General features: G+C 38.0%; 1 protein-coding gene and 1 pseudogene across 20 annotated transcripts in view; one reads left to right on the top strand and one right to left on the bottom strand.

The window, feature by feature from the left end:
* Positions 1 to 20,388, top strand: part of LYPD6B (LY6/PLAUR domain containing 6B) — a 220,507-nt gene that overhangs the window by 151,039 nt on the left and 49,080 nt on the right. For 2 of the 20 annotated variants that reach the window (XM_072613134.1, XM_072613130.1), the window contains one exon: positions 14,899 to 15,026. The exons of 15 other annotated variants lie outside the window; for them this stretch is intronic. The gene's annotated coding sequence lies outside the window, so the exon portion shown is untranslated. Of the gene's footprint in view, positions 1 to 13,158; positions 13,212 to 14,898; positions 15,027 to 15,058; positions 17,818 to 20,388 lie in introns of those variants that run through there. 3 more of the 20 variants (XM_072613137.1, XM_072613131.1, XM_072613145.1) reach the window with 3 other exon arrangements.
* On the bottom strand, positions 6,836 to 7,563 carry LOC140507876 (uncharacterized; annotated as a pseudogene).

Here is a 20,388-nt window from a genome sequence, read left to right as displayed (position 1 = left end):
AGGTGATCTGAACCTGGGAATGTTTTTAAATAATTAGAATACATATTTACTCTCAGCTTTTATTAGAATTTGATCCATTGGTGTGTGGTAACTTCAAAAACTTTGTGGAATTGAGTATCTTTTTAATTTAAATTGCTTTTCAAATGTCTTAAAAAGAATAGTAATTTCTTTTTATGAGCTAAATAGCTACTGTAAAGAGTGGTGTCTAAAACTCTGCCTTAGTCAGTCAACAAACTTTCAAGTTCCTACTGTGTGTTGAGCAGTGTGCTATGCGCTGAGAATGCAGACAAAAATAAAATTGTCCCCACTTTCAAGAAGCTTACATTTGATTGGGAGATAGAATGTATATGTGTGCGTGTGTGTATATGCACAAATATACGAAAGAATATACAAGTTATATGAAGAAGGACCTTCTGATTTCATTAGTATAGGGAACTCCCAGAGGAGAAAATCTTTTTATTAGTACAGGTCTGTACCTTCTCTGAAATTTAAGTATTAGCATCACCTAGAGTACTGAAAGGTTAGTTAAATAACTTGCCTAGGATCACACAGATAGTATGCCTCAAAGGTGGATTTGAACAAAGATCTTTCCAAGTGCAACTCTCCCTCACTCTCTTTCTCTCTCTCATTTTCTCTCTCTCTCTCTCTCTCTCTCTTTCACGCGTGCGCACACACACGTACACACACACACACACACACACACATACATACAAACTGCTCAGGGAATTAGGAAAAGTTTTATAGTGAAGGTGATGCTTGAGCTGAATTTTGAAAGAAGGTCCAAATTCTGAAAGACAGAGAGATGACATTCTGAGCATGGGGGTTGTTGTGTTTGTCCTTCGTTTTCAAAGAGGACCATGATATCAGGGAAATGATGACATGACTTGCACTTGACTTTGTTTTGAGTGAGGGAGGGCTGTGCAGGTCACCAGCCTCACTTTGTCCTCCAGAGCCATCTGGATCCAGTGACCAGATATTCATCAGGATGACTGGAGATGGTCCAGGATTCAGTGAGAGACCCTGGCCCTTAGTGCAAATGCATGGATATGGGAGATATGAGGTATCATGTGAGAAAAACAGCAAGAAGGTTATTCAACTGGGATCAGAGGGTAGGAACCAGATTAAAATGTAGTTGGGAAATGTTTAACAAAATAAATAAAAATATAATGCAACATCGATAATGTTAATTTGTGGTTTTCTAAGTCAATTTGCTGCTTGCAGGGATCATTTCTATTTGAGTTTTAATACCATTGAGATAGACCATATTCTATATGAAATGGAGTAATTTATAATAAGGTTGGAAAAGTAGGTTGGAGCTAGATTGTGAAAGGGTTTCAAACAGAAATTTCTATTTGATCCTAGAGGTTAGTCACTGGATTTTACTGAGAGGGGAGTGGCGTTCATTGTCAGATGTGGTTTGGGGAGGAGGTCAGCAAATCCTCCACTGGAAGCCTAAGGTTGGAAATCTTCCCCCACATCTAAATATGAAATTTCTCATGAGTTTCTCATTCACTGCTATAAATGATGCATCTAATCTTTTTTATTTATTGACGTGTGTTTGTCCATTGACAATTGTCACCATGTAAACAGCACTGGTTTTGAAGTCAAAATCTCAGGTGGATAAAATCCTCAGTCCGATGCTTACTCCCTTTGTAACCTCGATGGGCCTTTGTTTCCTCAGTTGTAAAATAAGTGAGTTGGACCAGGTAATCCTAAAATTCCTATGTTCTTTCCATGTGCCCTTTATCATTGTCATTGTATAAATGGTAACTTCTGGAGGGTCTGGGATGTTGCAAAGCATAGCAACCATCCTGGAGAGACATTTAACACAGGAATTTTAGTGATGGTTGTGTTAACTGAAACATGGATATGACTCACTTCCTATACTTCTGTGCATATCTGATTTCATTAGCATGGCTACTTCCTCCCACAATCTCCATCCATGCCTTCGCGTTCTATGCAACTCTCTTCTGTGTCCTCCCATTAATCCTCCACAGAAGAGTCTATTGTGAAGGCTATAACCTTTCTTCTAGGTCTTTTAATATATCCTGGCTGCTGCCGCAGCATGAGGGCTCTTCCTTGATCGTCTTTCACTCTTGTTCCGGTGACTGGTTAGCTTCTTTTCACGTAACACATCCCTTAGACGACATCTTTCGTGTTATTTCTTGCCCATCAGTTGCAAGTGATCATAATAGCATGGATTTGGATGCTTTTTATCATTACATAGTGCTTCTTACATATTTTTCTCACTTGATCTTTATGGAGACTTTGTAAGGTAGGCAATGCAAATATAATTATCCCCATTTTTCAAATGAGACACCTGAGGCTCAGAAAGGTTAAATGATTTGCCCAGTGTCCCATGGCAAGTGAGGATCAGAGTTGACATCTGACCCTGCTTCTTCTGATTCCTAGTCCTAGACTCTTTCTTCCTCTGATATAGGATAAAACTGTGCTGCATTTGAATTTGAAATGCGCTTTGCACAACTCTGTGGTCAGATACGTTCATTTAAGTTTACTTTGTTGGCACAACAGCATCATCTTCTCCAAACCCTATATTTAAAGTGATATTCAAGTCTGACTCCAGTACAGTGTGTAGTTTTCTTGCTACACTTTCCCTGTACGGCCTGTGCCTATAACTCTCTCTCTCTCTCTCTCTCTCTCTCACCCTCTCCCTCTCCCTCTCTTTCTCTCTCTCCCTCTCCCCCCCTTTCTCCCCTTCGCTCCCTTTCTCCTTCTCTCCCTCTCTCCCTCTGTCTCTCCCTCTCTCCTCTCCCCCTCTCCCTCCCTCCTTCTCTCCCTTCCTCCCTCTGTCTCTCTCTCTCTCTCTTTCTGTGTGTGTGTATGGGGAACATGGGGGGTGGGGATTGTTTGACTTTTCCCAAATGGAAATTATCAATGAGAGTTAATGGCTTGTCTCCTAAGCTATTGTACTTGGTAGGGATGATGGGGGGAGAGATTTGGTCAGAAAAACATTTGGCAGATCCATCTTATACTTATACATTTACCATATACTTGCCATGCAGTGCAGGACTTGAGGTGATAGTTACCAGACTCTGAAGGAGGTCCTATGAATGACTCATTTTAATGCATTTAATTTAGCTAGTCTGTTAACACTTCAATTTGAGAGCTTTTGGCAACACCGAGACTCCTATGATTTGTGAGGTGATGAGGTGGGTTTTTTTGTCCTCACCTACATCTAGTATTGGCTTAGTCAGTCAGCAAGCATTTATGAAGTATTCATAATGTGCCAGGGACTGTGCTAAGAACTGGCAATACAGTGAAGGGCAAAGAAAAGCATTCTCCTGATTGGCTACAGGGTTTAGAGCCCTTGAACAGAGGTAGATTGACATAATTGCAAAGTTGTTGTTGAATTGCTGCACAGGCATTTGCGCTAGGAGGCCTAGGTTTGAGTGGCCCCAAAGTCCCATTTTGCATCATAAATTCCATTATTATGCCTTCTTATTGAAGGGGACTAGGACCCTATGTGGTCTTAATGTGCCCTAGAATTTGAAAGTTCCAGTGGTTGTTACACCAAGGCTTTGCCCTCTAGGAGTTTAGTCTAGAAATCAGACAAGGGAAATACAGATTATTAGAAAGTTACAGTAAAATTCCACTATAGCAGAAATTTCCATATAAATATCCAAGCATCTTTTTCAGGGACCATTTACCTAAAGCAATATTTGGCTAATATTGAAGTACAAGGAAATAATTTGGATGGCTGCAATGAATTTTTATGGCATTTTATTCACTAATAAAGAAATTTAATAGGATGCATATGTTCAATACAACAAACTTTTATTAAATATGTGGCCCTGGGCATTTATAGAGAGATGGGACAGGCCCTACCCTCAATGAGTTTACAATTCAGTGGAGGAGAGAATCTCATTTATATAAATAACAATTCAAAGGAAGTTTTGGCAAAGGTGGGAGAAAGTCTAGACAAAGTACCCAGAGAAATTTTGAGGATAGGAAAAAAGTCTTCTTGTGGGAAGTCACACGTTGAACCTTGAAGGGGAAGGGTTTCCACAGAACCCAGAGAAGGAGTCCATTTCAGGCACAGATCTCTTTATGTCAAAGATGAGATTAGAGTGTTGGAGATGGAGAATGAAAGGAGATTATTCAGCAAAGACATCCTTAAAAAAAGGATTTTGAAGTGAAAAAAATCTATGAAACAGAAATCTTTTTTATTTCTAATGTTGGTATTGATTCAGATGAAGAATGAATGATCCCAGTTCCCATGACCTTAACATACCACTATCTTATGTACTATCTACATTAGTCAGTAATATTTATTTACCCCATTGGGTCTAAGATTCTGGATTACATAAGTGACACCCAAAGTAAGTGAAATAGAACATCAAAATTGAAAGAAGAGAACCTTTTTATTCAATATTTATTGAACTCCCATGTGGTATAATACGACCTTGAATCAAATAGTTCTACTGTAAAATTTTCTTCTTTATTTACAAGAATATTTGGAGGCTAAGTGGTACTATTTGGTACCTAGGTGGGGATTTGGTAGATAGGTGGAGCTCTGGGCCTGGAATCAGGAAGACCTGAGTTCAATTGTGGCCTCAGACACTTACTAGCTGTCAGACCCTAAGCAAGACCATTAGCCTTTGCCTATCTCCATTTCTTCATCTGTAAAATGGGCATAATAACAATAGCACTTATCTCTTGTTGTTGTGTGGATAATGAGACAATATTTGTAAAGCACTTTGCAGACTTTAAAGCAGCACTACATAAAATGCTAGCTAATATTATTACTATTATTTTTAACATTCTGTTTTTCTTGTACTTAACCTCAGACTATCTCTTTTATCACTATATCCAAAATGTATACCTATCTCTCTCTCTATCTTCTTTGAACTGGAAGTTTGCATACAACTTTAAATATAGGGTTTGGAGATGTTAAGATGGAATATAACATTGATTTATTTGTTTTGCTCTCTGCTAGCCAGAGAAACCTGTTTCATCAGGTAATGAATAACTGTTCTCCTCCCAACCAGTAACTTCCAGGGAGAGATTACGCATCCTATCATTAAAATTCCTCCAAATCATCTCTTCTTCTTCACATTGGATGAAAGTTGATATCTTTCACCAGTAGATAACTATTAAAAGTCAGGATTTTGGTTTGGCCATTTTTCTGTGAATATATTTTTGAATGCAGTTTTGCCTTCCCAATGTTGAGGAAGGTATCAGTGCTTTAAGAAGTTCAGTTTTTGTATTTTAAAAGAGAAGATTAGGTGAGACAGTCTCTAAGGTCCTTCCAGCTCTAAGCTACGTATGGTTCTAGTGTATGAATTCTTACCTGATATCTCCTTCTACTTGGCATATAGATAAAAGTAAGTGAAATTGATCCAAGAACTTCTGAATAATTAGTGTGGCTTGCTGTATGGCAAAGAAGGCTTCCTGTGCTGAATGGTATTGCATTATAAAGTATAGCCATAGCTGTTAAAATATATTAGGGCACCTATGTCGTGTAGTGGATAGAGTGTTGCACCTGAAGTTGGAAAGACCTGAGTTCTAATCTACCTCAAATACTAACCCCGAGTAAGTCAATTAACCCAGTGTGCTGGTCCTAGAGTGTGTAGAGACTTGAAAAGGTAGGAAGGGACCAGGTTATGAAGAGCTTTAAAAGTCAAAAATAGGAGTTTATGTATATAGAAAATTTCTGATATTGCTGTTGCTGCTTTCCATCTTGTATTATCATAACTGTATGATATCTTGTGTTAGCATAACTGGATAAGGCCAAATTGGATATACTACTGGGCAGAACAGAAATTCAAATATATAATCAATCTGAACATCATATATTTTATTAGATGGCAAGAAATACTTCAGCTTGAGTTGAATATTCGAGAAGTTTTAATTCCAGAAAACAAAAGGTACACTCGTTGATATTCAGTTGTTCAGTTGCATCTGATTCTTTGTGATCCTCTATAGCCACTATAGCATATCTATCCTCCACTATCTCTTGAAGTCTATAAAAGTTCATGTTCATTGTTTCCATGACACTATCTATCCATTTCATCCTCTGTCATTCCTTTTCCTTTTGCCTTCCATCCTTCCCTACATTAGGGTCTTTCCCAATGAGTCTTGTCTTCTCATTATGTGGTCAAAGTATTTAAGCTTCAGCTTCAGTAATTGACCTTCTAGTGAACAGCCTGAATGAATTTCTTTAAGTATGGACTGATTTGATCTCCTTGCTGTCCATGGGAAACTCAAAGTCTTCTCCATCACCGCAATTCACAAATATCAATTCTGTGGAGCTCAGCTTTCCTTATAGTGCAGCTCTCACAGCCATGCTTTGTTACTGGAAAAATCATAGCTCTGACTATATGGACCTTTGTCAGCAAGGTGACATCTCTGCTTTTCAGTATGCTGTTCAGATTTGCCATCTGTAGTCGCCATCTGCAGTGATCTTTGAGCCCAGGATTATAAAATCTGACATTGCTTCTATCTTCTCCCTCTCTTTGCCAGGCAATGATGGGACCAGTTGCCAAGATCTTAGTTTTTTTTTTATGTTAATCTTCAAGCCATTTTTTATGCTCTTCTCTTTTACCCTTCTCAAGAGGCTTCTTAATTCTTCTTCACTTTCTGCCATCAGAGTGCTATCGTCTGTATATCTGAGAATGTTATTTCCCCCAGAAACATTAATTCCAGATTTTTATTTATCTAGCATGGCATTTTGCATGATGCCCTCTGCATATAACCTAAATAAATTAGGTAACAATATATACCCTTGTCATACTTCTTTCCCAGTCTTAAACCAATCAGTTTTTCCATGTTTGGTTCTTCTACCTGTTGCTTCTTGACCTATATGCAAGGTTATTCAGGAGACAAATACTCTCATCTCTTTGAGGACTTGGCCCATTTTGTTGTGATTCACACAGTCAAAGGCTTTAGTGTAGTCAATGAAGCAGAAGTAGATATTTTTATGGAGTTTTCTTGCTTTCTTTGTGATCCAGTGAATGTTGGCAATTTGGTCTCTAGTTCCTCTGACTCATCAAAGATCAACCTGTACTTCTCATAATTCTCCATTCACGTATTGTTGAAACCTAGCTTGCAGTATCTTAAGCAAATCTTGCTGGCACGTGAAGTAAGTGCAATCATTCAATAAGGTGAATATTCCTTGGCCTTGCACTTCTTTAGGATTGGGATGTAACTGATGTTTTCCAATCCGTTGACCGCTGTTGGGTCTTCCAGATTTGCTGGGCTACTGAGTGCAGCACTTTTAAGAGCATCGTCTTTTAGGATTTGAGGATTTATATAGCTCAGCTGGAGTTCCATCATCTCCACTAATCTTATTGTTAGCATTGCTTCCCACTTGATTTCTTTCTCCAGGATGGCTGACTGTAGATCAGGAATCATATCGTCATGGTTATTGGTGATATTAAGATATTTCTTGTATAGTTCTTCTCCATATTTGTATCTCCTTTTCTTAATGTATTCTACTTCTCTTAAGTCTCTGCCATTCTTGTCTTTTATTATACCCATTTTTACATGAAACATTCCCTTATTATCTCTAATTTTCTTAAAGAGATCTCTTGTTTTTCCCATTCTGTTATTTTCTTCTATTTTTTACATCACTTATTTAAGAAAACCTTCTTGTCTCTTCTTGATACTCTGGAATGCTGCATTCAGGTAGGTATACTTTTCCTTTTCTCCTTTGCCTTTCACCTTCTTTCTTTCCTTAGCTATTTTTAAAATCTCATCAGATAGCCATTTTTCCTTCTTGCTCTTCTTTGGAATGTTTTTTGTTGCTTCCTTCTGTACAATATTGCCAACCTCTGTTCATAGTTCTTCAGCACTCTATCAACCAGATCTAATCTCTTAAATCTATTCATCACTTCCACTTCATATTCATAAACATATAACTTCTCATCAATATAAAACTTATCACATTGGAGAAATTTTAATTCCAGAAAATAAGAGGAACACACTTAAGCCAAAATAATACAATAATGAAATCTCTTCGTCATCTCTATCTCTACAGTGTTTCCCTTAACCTTCTCATTTCAGAGAGGTTTTGGCTTAGATGTAATTGTAGCACCCCTTCCTGGCTACTTCTCCAATTTGACAATAACAGTTTTGGAAATTGGTTTCCCATAGGAGCAACTATTCTCATGGTTTCCATGTTGGAGTCCACACTAGCCCCCACTGGTGAGCTTACCCTTAATAATAAGTTAGTGAACCTAACTGGCTCAAAGCAAAGGCATTTACTAAAATGGATATGGTAAGAATATTGTCTATAAAATATCTTTTTCTCTCTCCATCTACCTCACTGCACCCAACCTAGGCTGGGGCATGATCTTTCACAAAGATACACAGCATCCTTGGGAAACATGAGCACAAACTGAAGAATAAGCACAAACTACTAGTGAGGCAGACATATAAAGGGCATGTGTCACCCGAGCAGTTCACACCTTCACCCTATAGGGCCCCTGTGCCCTTTCTCCTCTCATGGTGCTGCCATGCTGCTTTCCCCTGGGCGCAGCATCTCTGCTGGGGCAGGTTGTTCAGGTGCACTCCCTGGGTTTCCTCCTCTCTCCATCTTAGATCTCAACTGCCAGAGCTAGTTATTTCTTGAATTCTGACTCTTTGTGACCATAGATCACGCTCTTTGAAGCTGCTTCTTGCATCCCTCTCCTCCTAGCTCCATTGAAAGATTCCTGTAACCTATGAAGGAAGGAAGGAAGGGACAAGAAGGGCACAAACCTCTGGTAAAGGCTCAGGGGCAGCATTGAATTCCTGTGTTGAATGCTCTTTTAGGCTGTCAGGCTTAGTTTTCATTAAGGCCGTTAGGGAATGACCAGTCTTTTGCTAACCAAAGGCCAATAGCCCTTCTAATTCTATTGAAAGAACATTGTATTTCATAAAGGAATGACAAAGCAAGCCTTTGTATCTCATGCTAATATATTATCATCTAATTGTTAGAATTTTCACTGTTTACATTTATACCTTAGGAATTAGCAAATGCTATAAATCAGGGCTTGATGTATTTTGCTTTTATTATCTAGATTTAAGAAAGTGATGAAGAAAATGGGGATATTGCAGATTAAACTTAGGAGGATGTTTTCCAATTTTCAGAGAGCTAGTTGTTAAATATTAAATCCTAATACCTGTTGTTATCTGTTTCCTAGTACCTATTGTTTTCTGTGTCCCCCTTATTTTCTGTGATTACATCAACTGAGAGGGAGGAGAGGAGGGGATAGACCAATTCCCCTTCCCTGCACAATCAACAATGTCTACTGTTGGCTCCCCTTTCGTTATGGATAGGAAGATTTTTTTGGGGGGGGGGAGATTTAAAAATATATATCTGGTAAGCCTTATATATAAAATGATTAGTTTCATAAGTGAGTACATGCATAGAAAATGAATAGATGTAGAAATCCCTAGTTTTCTGCAGCCTACACAGCAGATTCTCTGACTAATGACAGGATTCTTCCCTTAGGGAAAGGGAGTAGTCTTGGAAGACCACATTACTTGTGTAACAATAGTGGGAACCTATGACCCAAATTGCTACTGACTGATTTTCTGTTAATGTTCTAAGTTCTGAGGTCCCTGGTGGCTCTTTGTTGTGGACACAAACACACAAGATATATCTGGGAGATGCTTAGCTTTGTGCCCTGACTAGAGAGACCAAGAGAACAGAAAGAGACAGGAGAAAGTTCCTGTGGAGTTTAGACCATGATGACTTAAGTTCCTGTAGAATTAAGACCTTGATGGCTTCTCTGATTCACTGTGGGAAAACTTTCTTTCTTTTTATTTATTTATTCTGTGTTAGCAGAGTTAGTATGAAGGAGAACACCAAGAAAATCCAGTCATTCCTCAGAGCTGAAGTACACATATGATTGAAAGTCTCCGTGACTGTGCCCTTCCAGGTCCTGTGCCTCTCACTCCTGAGCCTCAGCTCTGCTTTTTCTGAACTGATAACCATATCCTGGAGGCAGATTTTTAGATTGCAAAACTTTTCAGGGAAAGGGGTATTTGTCCTGGGCTGCCCTAATCCAAGGGAAGGTAATGCTATACACAGAGCACCTTAATAGATGCCCTTTGATTGACTTTATTTTTATGAGGTTCATGATTTCTGGATTGAAATATACAGGCTGCACGATAACAAATGCAGGGGAAACACACCAGGTCTTTAATCCTGGTCATGGCTGAGCCCAATAAGAAAGATGGTGCCTTCAACCTTAAGGCATTCTGATAGTATTTTCTCTGATTTATTTTCTTTTTCACAACCAAGAAGCAAATAAAATATTTTATCACCTTTTGGGTAGACTTGGTGTCTTTTTCTTCATTTCATTGCTTTCTGGTCTATAAAACCCTTTCCCTTTCTGTTTTTAATAATTTAAACATAGGTATCTGCTGGCTCTTTCACATTTAAACTCAGATCTCTTTCCTCATGCAAGGTGTTTCAGGCTTCAGGAAAAGCAGACCTTTTTTGTGTGCTGAAAATATGGACATGTCTGAGATGACATACAACAGACAGGGAAAGGTTTTGAGTAATAGCTATAAAAACATGTCTTTGAATGTCATCCTTGGTGAAGCAGATATTTAAGAAGATGCTGAGCATTTAGGGATTGGGGAAGAAAAGGAGAGTAGCTTTTATGTATTGGTTTAAGGGGAGGGAAACAGACTAATAGCTCACATTTATACAGTCCTTTAAAATTCATAAAGGGGTTTCCTACAACAATCCTATGAAATAGATAGTACAGGCTATAATTATTCTTATTTTACAAAGTGAAGAAACTAAGACAAGAGAGGGGGGATAACAGCACAGTCATCCTGTTAGTATCAGTGCTGGAACTCAAAACCCAGAGTCCCAGGACACATGGCCTTTCCAATTTCACCATCTTTTCATTGACATGTGTTGAATGCTTGATAACAATCTACTATGAAAACAAGTTGTCTGTTGTGAGGATTGTATTTAGAAATAAATTAGAAATCTCAGTCTATGAGTTACTTGCCTAGTAAAGGATTCTAAGAGATGGAGTTAAGGAGTGAGTACATTTCAGTGCATGCTAGGTTCTTTGTTTTAACAGCTGGCTATACCTTGGAAACCTAGCTTCACCCCTTGTTTTGAGCAGCCCTACTTGTAGTAAGTTATCAGTAACAACATGTTCTCAGGGTAGCATCTTGATTACAACAATAACTACTTTACTGCAAATGTTTATAATAGCATAGTATAAATAATAGTATTAGTGATATAGATCATAGTTGAGTTCCATTTATAGTGTTCTAGGAATAAGAACAAGGAAGGAGAGAACCAGGAGAAGGTGGCACCTGATCTTCAGTCCTAAAGTAAGAGAAAAGAAATGAGCATTTATATAGTGTTTCATTTGTAACTTGGCCCTTTATAAACACAACAACCTTGTGAGGTAGGTGCTATTATTACCCCCATTTTAAGGTTGAGGAAACCGAGACAAGTTAAGAGGTTAAATGACTTGCCCAGGGTCAATAAAGCTAGTAAGTGTCTGAGGCTGGATTTGAACTCACATCCTTGTGACTCGAGGTCTAGTGCTTCACCTAACTGCTTAGCACAATAAGAATTCTTTTCCTTAGATAGAGATGTGTAAAACATTCAATGGAGATATGAGGGGTGGCCTGCGCAAATAAAAGGAGGAAGGAGGTGGCATCCAGGGTTCAAGACAAGGCTAATCCAGTTTGGCTAAAACATAGGCAGGCAGACAGACAACAGGCATTTATTAAACACTTGCTGTATGCCAGGCATTGGGGATATAAATACTCACAAAAAAAAAAAAGAAAAGAAAAACAAATAATGTGAAACAAGACTGAGCAAAGTAGGTTAGAGTCAGATTGTGGAGACCCAGAAAAGCCAGACTATAGAGTGTGTTTGTTTCCCCACGTGCACCAGAGGTTTTTGAGAAAGGGTCAACTATGGTCATATTAGCACATTAGGAAAATTATTTTGGTAGCCAGGAGAAACCTAGATTAAAGAAGCATGAGACCAATTTGAGGGTAATTTGCAATGGTCTAGGAGAGAGGTGACAGTTATTTGAACCAATATGGGAGCATTATTGGTGGAGAGAAGTTCCCTGTCTTTATAATTATATTATGTTCACAACTGGTCATAATACTTCAGACTTTCTCTGACCAGACCTGATTATAGAGTGACTACTAAGTCCCCTGGCCTGGATGCTACACTTTCATTAATCATTCTAGCCTAAGATGGCATGGATTTTTTTTTTTAAGTAGACATACCACTCCTTTGATTCGTATTCAGTTTGTGATCAGATAAAACACTTGGGGGTATTTTCACCAGTAGGTCATAGAATCAGAACCTTAGAGGTAAAAGAGACCCTAGGTGTCTTCCTATCTGACTCTCTCATTTTATAGATGAGAAAACTCAGGCCAAGAGAATTGATTTGCCCACTGTCATGCAGGTAGTAAATGGAAATGTCAGATTTTGAATGCAAGTCCTCCTGCATTTTCATATATAGTGTTCTTTCTGTTATTCCCCTCTGTGCCATATTGACCCAGTTGATTTGGGAGAATCAGAATGTTTAACTTCACATCAATTTTTGTTATATGTAAATTTAATGGTTTAATTTAATTCCTTTCCCCCAGAACTTATTGAGATGGCCTTAAAGATCTTTTAATCCATTTCTATCATATAATACTTTAGCTTTACTTCTCAGGGGTGACATTGGAATTTTTGAAAAAGTATGCCATCTTTCTCTTTATACAAATTGTGTTTAAAAAAATTGGATGGGACAGGGCTAAGAACAGAACAGTATGGTACACCACTAGAGACTTTCTTCCATAGACATATTATGCATATGCTGGCCAATTAGTTTGAAATCCATTTTTGTATACTATCTTCCAGACCTCATTTCTCTGTTCAGAAACATTTCATGAGAAACTTTGTGAAATGCCATGTGCTGAAATTGAAATGTATCTTCCACATTTCTCTTATCTATCAGATCATAGAAATAGGAGCTAAACCTGTGATTTCATTGGAATAGGGAACTCCCAGGTAAAGAAACTCCCTCTATCTTGGCAGGATGATAGCTTCTCTGAGACTTATCATCTTATAGAGTTACCTAGAGCACTGAAAAGTTAAATGACTTGCCTAAGGTCACAAAGCCAATAGAGAGAGAACTTCAAATCAGCTTTTCTTGATTTCAGGACCATCTCTCTAACAGTACTGCTTCATATCAGACCATAACCCTATTTAAAAGGTAAGCAAGATTCACTGGGCATGGCTCTTTCATATTTAACTTCTCTTGACTCTTCATGATCAACTCTCAGATGCATCACAAGCATCATCTATTCCAGAATTTTTCTGGAATAGTTTTCAGAATCTATTTTTGCTCCTGTTTTGAGCACTGCCATTTGCCTTACCTTGAGGTGTCATGATTTCTCAGAGATGACCAGTCATAATTCTTCAAGCGTGTCAGCCAGTTCTTTCAGTAGCTGGGCTGTGATTCATCTCAGCCTGGAGTCTGGAGCTCATTTGAAGCAGAGAGATAGGTGCTCTATTATTAACTCCTTGACTGTCTTGGGCGTTTATTAATGATACATCTTCTGTCCTTTTCAGCTTGCAGCCTTTTGCTCCTTCAGATTTCACCTTCCAATCCAAGTTGAGTTTTCCCTGTGCTTCCTTGGGCAATAAGGGAGCAGTTATTTTCACCTGGTATCCCTCAATTCCTGGTGGTTCAGTCTGACTGGTCAGCTTCCACTAAATGAAATCTTTTCTCATTCTGCTTTCTACCTCATAGCAGGATTTTGTTTCTACCCTTGGTGATTGCTGTTTAAATGGAGGAATCACAGCTCTTTCATTTCTTTTAGGAGATGCTAGAGCAGAGATTCTCAACCTGGGATGCCTAGATACCCAGGGGTCCATGGATTTCAAAGAGTACATGAACTTGAATGGGAAAAAAACCCTCATCTTTATTTTCACTAACTTCCAACTGAAACTGAGCATTTTTAAAAATTACGAATGTAGGCCACAAACCACAGTAAGTGTTGGTAGTACTTGTGTGACTTTGTCACCATTAGAAATCATAGGTATTTTCATATCACTTTACAGTTGTTATAGATATCTTGAAATATCATTCACTCTTCCCATGACTTTGAAATTACTGTAGTTATTAGGGAGACCTGCTACTACATAGCTATATATGTGTGGGTGTCACAAATTTATTTCTAAAATATTTTTATAATTATTTCAGTATATTTTTGGGATAATCCTATGTATTTCATTTTATGCATTTAAAAACATTCTAAGAAAGGACTCATAGGCTTCATCAGAGTTTTGGAGGGTGTCCATGACACAAAAAAGATTAAGAACTCTAACACTTGAGATATTTCGTGTTAACCTAGTTGCCTTAACATTTAACTCTAGCATTAAACTTTATTCATAATAACTATAAGAAAATACCTGTAACTTTGGTTTCCTCCCTTCTGCCTCATAGGAACAGAGTGTACTTGTAGGCATAGTTCCCTTGGTCAGTTACCTCTTACACCCTAGCAATCCAGATAGGAGACAACATGCATAGCCTCACCAAAGGAATATCTCATATAAACATATAGATAGTCAAAACCTTCCTCCCTCCCATAATGCACTTATTGTAATACCTGTCTATTAGATGACACTTTGTTAAATATCTGGCTAAAAACTGTACTCTACTCTTTATCCTTACCATTTCTCTCCCCCACCCCCTAAAAAAACCCTTCACAAAATCGCAAAACACTTTGGTTTGAAATATCTCATCTGTTTTCATCCTCAGTAGAATTGTTTTTGAAGGTCTGAAGTGAATCAGTTCAGCTGTGTTTGTATTTTCTGGAGCATGAAAAATGGTGTTTCATTTATTAGTTGGGGAAGAGATGGGAACCAGATGCACAACTTGGCTTTTCATATTGCAGGTGGAGTTGGCAGCATTGGCAGTTACCGAAATGATCCCCAAGCTTGTGAGCTGAGTAAATTGGATCTGCATTACAGAAAGGGAGCAAACTTGGAATATGGCAGCACCATCTTTATGGTTACATTTCTGGTTTGGAAAATGGCTTTTTTTTTTCCATCGCTGGACTTTTTCTCCCCACTTCTTTCTTTCAAGTTCTCTGCCAGCTGGCTGGTATGGGCAGGACCTCTCTACACTGGTGGGGGTCTGCATTTAGTTTCATGGCAGGCAAGAGATGTATTTATGACATGTAGTCACCTTGCTTTTGCACTCTTCCATCTGCCTATTTCCTGCTGTCTGCTCTTCCCCTTCACTTTGTTTCTTTTAGAGCCAGAGGTGTAATTTTTTTTTATTTTTGGCCAGGAAAATACATGTAAATTATTTTTAAGTGGCACTGAAACAACCCACGAATTGCTTTTTGGCTTAAAGATGGGAGAGCTTTCAAAGTTAGCAGTAGGACACTTTCCTATGTAATGTCAAAGGGATTGGAATTGCTAATATCTGTGAACAAATTTTGTGCCTTTTGGGTACATATCATTATCCATTTGCTGCCTTGAACTGCATGAGCAGGCATACTTTCAAAGCCCTGTTTACAGAATTCATAAAATTTTATCCAAACCTACCACCTAAGAGATGATAAAGCCAAAACAGGTAATCCCATCTGTTCTACTCTGTCTCCCTATAGTATGGTTATCTTTTCACAAGAAAAGATCAAATTTACTTTCCAGTGAAACTCAGCAGATTCTTACATTGCAGAATCATATGTTTAGAACCTAAAGGGACTTCAGGAGTTTGACTCAATCCCTTCATTTTATAAATGAGGAAACTGAGACCTGGAAATATGAAGTGATTTGCCCAAAGGCATTCAGGAAGTACGTTGCAGGGATGGGAATTGAGCCCAGATTCTCTGACCTCCAAATCCAACTGTCTTTCTATTATACTACATTGCCTCCCCAATTATTGTCCCTATTTTTACAGATGGGAAAACTGAGGCTCATAAAGATTAAATTCAGTTGCCTATGACCATAAAACCAGAAAATATCAGAGGTGGGATTCAATCCTTGATCTTCCTGATGCCAAATCCAGGAATGTTGACTCCATCCAATATATCACACTGTCTTACTAGGTTTCCAAGATTATTTGTTAAATTTTTTTTTTTTGTCAGGGGCTATTATGGGATAAACAGCTAAATCCTCCGGAACAATAAGAAATATTTGGGGCCCCAACCTAACCTGTATATTTTTTTTAAATGCTTGTTGAAGCCATTTTTTAGTATTCCATTAACTTTCTTATATGTACCTCCTATTCCCCATAGAATCCAGAACTTCAATATTCTTCATATTCTGGAAATAAAGCTGCTTTTTTGTTGAGGTAATCAAGGTTAATGATTTGCCCAGGGTGACAGAGCTAGTAAGTGTCAAGTGTCTGAGGCTGGATTTGAACCCAGGACCTCCTGCATCACCTAGCTGCCCCCTAATAAAATTTATTTTAAAGGTGACTTCTTATTTATCAATCTGCCACTGAATGACTTAAAGCATTCTTTCTTACTGGTTTTATCCAAAAGGTTCCAAACACTGTATTCTCTTTGTATTTTACAACTAATCAAAAGACAAATCAGAGGCTAAAAGTTTCCAGGATATGATTTAGTTGTTCTCAAAGAACAAAGGCTTAGCCTTAGAGGGCATCCCAGTATATGCAAAGAATTTTCATTCCATGACATGCACATCCAGCAGTAGGTCACTTTACTTAATTTTTTTTTTAAACTTGGACACTTTCCCACTTGTGCAAAGATACTATAGATAGGATCTTTGAAGCCAGAAGAATGTTTTATGAGGAATTAGGAACTAGGGTACCTTCTTTTTCATCCTGGCAAATATTGCTTTCCTAAATACTGTTACTAGTGAGCCCTGTCAAGAAATTCATCAGTTGATAGACTTGCCTCCCTGAAATTTGATTTTAGCCTTCAGAAACAGGGTGAAACCTATCTCTCGAAAAGCTTTAAAAGCTGTATGCAATGGGAATTACTTTTTAACTAGTTTATGCACAAGACAGCACATCCTTTCAACTTTCAAATCCTAACCTACCACAGTGACGAGGGGAGCAACATTTCTCATCATTTTTTTCCACAAGCCTGTCTCCATTTAGTGCCCCTCTCATTCTACAGTTCTTTTCCATTCCCTCAAGCTATGACTCTATGAAGTATTTGGAAGGCTTGCTTTCTTTTTGGTTTTTGTGTCTTCTCTCACCTCCAAGTACTGGTCTTTCAGGAAGTGGAAAAAGGAAAGTTTATGCATCAGGTTACAAGAAAGGATTAGAGGAAGTCTCAATTTCTGGGAGCATAATTATGGGTCTTTAGTGAGGATTAGTATGCTCTGGAATTGTGCAGATGACTTTGCACAGCAATACAAGATACTTCACCTCTTAAGTGAAACCCATAAATATCTTCTATATGGAATTGACAGTGTTATAATGATTGCCAAAATTTGGAGCTTTGGTCTGTGAATGAAAGATAAATATTCCTTGTTATAAAGGCATGTTAGATTGAAATAGGATTATGCTATTGCTCCGTTTAGCTGATATAATCATAATTTATTTTCCCATATCTGTATTTGATACATTATTGATTAGAAGGTGAATGAATACTTACAAAGCATTCTCTTCATTCCACCCCCTCCCCCAAAATTGTGGATTTCTAGGAGTTCATCATGAAACTATGGATAATAGAGAGTTAGCAGAAAGTTTCAGACTCCATAGAAGAAAAATTGTATGGTAGGAGTAAATAAGATGTGACATTTACCATTGGTTGGAAGATGGAAGGAGAGGAGTCAATCAAGGCACCACTGACCAATTGATTTTTCTCCCTGCCCAGTTTCTGATATGAAAGGTATGTGCATCAGAGATTCCTAACTTTTTTTGTGTCAGAGTTTTTTGTATCAATTTAGTGAAGCCTATGAACCCCCTTCCTGGAACAATGGCTTATTACCTACATTCACAATTGAGGGAAATGCTAAATTTCAGTTAGTAAAAATAAACATTAATTTTTTTTGCCCATCTAAATGCTTCCCCTAAAACCTATCAAAAAATGAAGCTTAAGAACCCTTCTTAGATGGCATGCAAAGATGTTCCTGCTCTTTAATAAGTGTGAAGACGTCTTTATTCAAGGTTGATAGAATTAGAGGATTTGAAGTATCAGCCATACTCTGGGTGGCTCTTTAACAAACACTGGCTAGGGAATCCTGGTCAGTAAGTCAGTTGAGGTAGTTACAAAGGATGACACAGAATTCTGTCAATAAAAAACAAGAGCCATAGATGGAGGAGTCTCCCAGCTCTTGAGAGGAGTTAATTCCTATGGTTGTAGATGAGGAAAGGATTTCCTTTCCTTTCCCTCATCCACCATACCTTGAACCTGGCAATAGCTGCCACCCATGCTATACCAATAGCATCTTGAGCACACAAAAAAATAGCACAAAATATCACCCAAGACATATATGGCTGAGAAAAAAAAGCTGACTGACATAGAATCAGAAGACTTAGCTTCAATTCCCAACTATGCCTATCATTCTTCTGTGACCATGGGCAAGTTATTTCATCTCCCTGGTGCCTCAGTTTATTCATCTGTAAAATGAAAAGATGGAGGTAAATGTTTTTTTGTAGTTTTTTCTAGTCCTAGCATTCCATGGTTCTAAAATTCTCGGGACAATTTAGACAAAAGGCACAAAAAGCCAAACAGTTGGACATAGCACTTACCCGGGTTTCAAAAGTTAATAAAGCATACATTTATTACAGCTCATGTCCCCAGTCCAACTAATCTGTACATTAACCAGATGCTAATGTTAACTCCTGGAAGAATAGACAGAAATTAGTGCAGTGGTTGCCACTAAGTTGGAATGTTTTAACAGTCACGTTCTTCCCTTTGGAAATTTCTCTTTGCAGTTTTCCTTTTCCGTTTAGTATCCTCATTATTTGTGCACCCACTTCTTTCCCTCCATTAAATTGCAAGCTCTATGAAACAAGGATCTCGGTTGCACTTGTCTGTTGCATCCCTGTCATCTGAACCACTTTGGATATATTTGTTGAATCGAAGTGGAAACAAAATCGTAACATTACTTGCAAAGAGCCAGATGCCCATTCTGTTGCTTTCATGAAATGCTGTCTGTGACAAACAAGGCACGATTTTGTACTCAAGTTTTCTTTGTCACTGCTGCTTTCCCTAGTTTTCCCATCTGGCCAAAAGGTCCATCAAAAAGAAGGTTTGGATATTCCAGCAAGAGGTCTGGCCTCAGAGTCAGAAATGCTGAAGTTCAAATCCCATCCCAGGTACTAGCTGTATTCACCTCATGTAGTCAATCACTGAATTCTTCCAAACCTCAGTTTCCTTGTCTGCATAATCAAGATAAAAATAACACCTAATTTACAGTGCTATTGAAAATCTCAAGTTAGACAGTATATGTAAAGACCTTTGCAAACCTTAAAATGCTACATAAATGCCAGTTATTATATCAAGCAAGTTAATTTAGATGTCTAAGGAAAAACTTCAGTTTAAAGTAACTGGCAATGAAGAAATTTCTTTGAGAAAATATATCTATAAGACATTACACTTTTATTAATGACAGTGAGAAAAGGAACTTTGTTGGTTAGAATTCTAGAAACCTGGAGTTTTGGAATACTATCTCTTTTGTAACTTGCACATGGGAAGATTTTGAGTTGCCTTACTTTGCTTTTGGAAGATTTAACCAGCATTCTCTGTCAAGCAAGAGAAATGTCCAAGCTTCTGAGAAGACACCTTGTCAGTCTTGATAAATACAACTAAGGTGATGTTAGGCCCCATGTGTAGAAGTGAGGTGAATACTTTTTTTTATGATTGGAATACAGAAAGACACAAAAAGATTTACTCCAGGTTTTGCAAGCTGTTTTCCCTTCATGATTCAGCAGGTATAGTGGTTGTAGATACAGGGTTATATGCAGGTACACAGAGGAAACTAGCCTGATTTAATGCATCTTTGCTTCTGGACTGTAATTTATCTGAAGCAGTCAGAATACCATTTTAAGGATGGGGAAAGTACAAACTTAAAGCCCCTCCCTGTTTTCTTCTCTCTTAATGGTCATGTGTCCTATCTCCTTTCGATTTTTATCTTCGCTGAAAAAAATTTAAAACAAAAGTGTTTACAGATTATCTCCTGCCTATTCAAAGTTTGGGGAGAGGAGGACAGTGGCTATTTAGTCTACCCCCAAGGAATTCCAAATTTGGTGGCAGAAAGGCAGCTAGAATAGAAAAAATTATAGTCTGGAGAATTTTGAGATATAGTTGAGTCAGAGGTAAATGTTAACCAAAGCTTGTGGTTGTTAAGAAACTCCATATTTTTATTTTTTTTCTTTCTTGGAACAAAAGTCAAAATCGTATTCAGACAGCACAATTTACTAAATTTATTATTTTTAATTTATGGAATAAAGCAAG

This window comes from Notamacropus eugenii, chromosome 5 (genome assembly GCF_028372415.1).
Source record: "Notamacropus eugenii isolate mMacEug1 chromosome 5, mMacEug1.pri_v2, whole genome shotgun sequence".
NCBI classification, from domain to species: Eukaryota; Metazoa; Chordata; class Mammalia; order Diprotodontia; family Macropodidae; genus Notamacropus; species Notamacropus eugenii.
The sequence above is the reverse complement of the archived record's forward strand: the minus strand, read 5'-3'. Positions and strand labels throughout refer to the sequence as shown.